This window comes from Pygoscelis adeliae, unplaced genomic scaffold (genome assembly GCF_000699105.1).
Source record: "Pygoscelis adeliae isolate BGI_AS28 unplaced genomic scaffold, ASM69910v1 Scaffold358, whole genome shotgun sequence".
In the NCBI taxonomy this organism is placed as follows: domain Eukaryota; kingdom Metazoa; phylum Chordata; class Aves; order Sphenisciformes; family Spheniscidae; genus Pygoscelis; species Pygoscelis adeliae.
In genome coordinates, this window is record NW_008825429.1 from 2,752,356 (window position 1) to 2,754,282 (window position 1,927).

The following is a 1,927-nucleotide window of genomic DNA, read 5'->3' on the forward strand; positions in this document are numbered from 1 at the left end:
CCCCTCCTCTCCGGCTGCCTCGTTCGCTTGACGTTTCCCTGCCGGGGTGCAGATGCGGTTGTTTCTGGTGCCTGGGCCCTGTCCCCTGGGCATGTGCAAGGAGTCTTGCCCTCGTTCTCCGAGCCGGAAAGCAAGATGAAGGTTTTACGTTTTTTAAGAAAGCAAAGCGTGTCGCCTTGTATAATTTTAACTCGGCCTCATAGTCTATAGTTGTCAGTGTCTAAGTGTTTAGTAGAAATTGGTCGATGGGGGCAGCTACTGCCCCAAAGGTTAGGTAGTCCCCGGGGGAGGACCGGCTGCAAGGAGAAGCACCTTGTGGGGAACCCAACAGTCCTTTACAGGAGGTATTCTCTGAAAGCTTTTGCTTTTCATAACAACGAAACAGTTTTAAGAATACTGTTTCTAGGACACAATTTTGTGTTCTTAGACAGAACACACAATCCCTTTACTCCACCTTCTCTCTCAAAACCTGGAGGAAACACCTCATGCACAGAGCGTGCCATTACCGTCTGGCCTCGGTGCCTGGCAGCGGAGTGTTGTCCTTTGTCCCGTGATGGCTGAAGTCACCGAGGGGCTGAAGGTAACGTGGGATCCTGGCAGTCCCTGCTCCAACAACCTCCCTTCGGGAGGCAGAAACAGGAGGCCAGTGCTGTCCTACACACTTCTACCCACCAAGGTCAGGCTGTCAGGAGCAGAGAACGTGAGGCTGACAGTAGACTATTTAGTCTTGTCATCTTTACCTATTTTTAGACAGATTTCAGGGTAAGGAGGAGACTGGTTTTCCCATGTTGGACATCAAAAACAATTTTGTTAAGAGCTTAGGGTCTTTAACTAATTGTTGCGTCCTTCCTCTGTGATGGTCTGCCTCCTGAAGTACCAAGTCCCGCTATGCCCTGCCCTGCCTTGGCAACATGACCAGCTCCTGGATGTTCCTGAGAAGCCAACACAGCTAGTTTTGTCCTGGCTGTGCATTTTTTTTTTTTTTTAGGTTATTATGTATCAAGACTAACATATGTCTTGAGAATACTAGTGCTTTAGGGTGTAGCTAAGTTTTAGTATTTTTTTTCCCTGACTTTTTAGGGTTCTAAAACTTTTCTGGTAAATTTAAGTCTAATGCTAACTGGATTAGTTCTTAGGTTTTTTTAATCCCTTAAAAGTAGCCCACAGGCTCCCAGCTTACTGATGGGCAAGTACTCCTTTTATCCTAGGTGTTTTAATATGTTGTAAAGCAGGTCTTGTAATACCACAAATTAGTGTAGGTCTGGTGTATGACCCAAGTGGATCAGCTGACCTCATTGTTCACGATGAAATTACATCATGTTGCTAGGTAAAACATACAGGTTCTGCAGCAGTGTGGGATGCTTTTTCTGTCTTCCTAAGGAAATAATATCCTGGGAGATGATGCAGCAGTGTGGCATGTTTAGCATCTGGTTACAGGAATCTATGTTTTGGGGAGGGACCATCCTGTCACATTTGGGTTAATGCAATGGTTTTAATAGAGACCGTGAAGCTGAAGGGCAGAGTGAAATATTACTGACACCGTGTTATGGGGATAATTGAAAACCAGCTATTTGTCCTTGGCTAACATTAAAACATTGTTAGCAAGTGTCAACTAGTATCATTATGTGATTTCTAGACAAGAAATCTGCTATTTGTAGACTTCTAAATAAAGAGATAATGTCTATATGTCAGTCAGTAGACACCTGAAATTAATTCTTAAAACTCTTAATAATCACTTCCTGGGATTGAATCACCCTAAATGATGCAATAGCTTGTAAGCTAATGAAGTAATTCTGTACTCAGCATGTATCTGATCAAGAGCAGATGAAAGGTCAGAGGGCCAAATGAAGACATCCCAGCTGTGGCATTTGCATCCCAGGAATGAGTGGGCTGCACAAAGACCTGCCAGACCTGGTTCTTCCCAAGG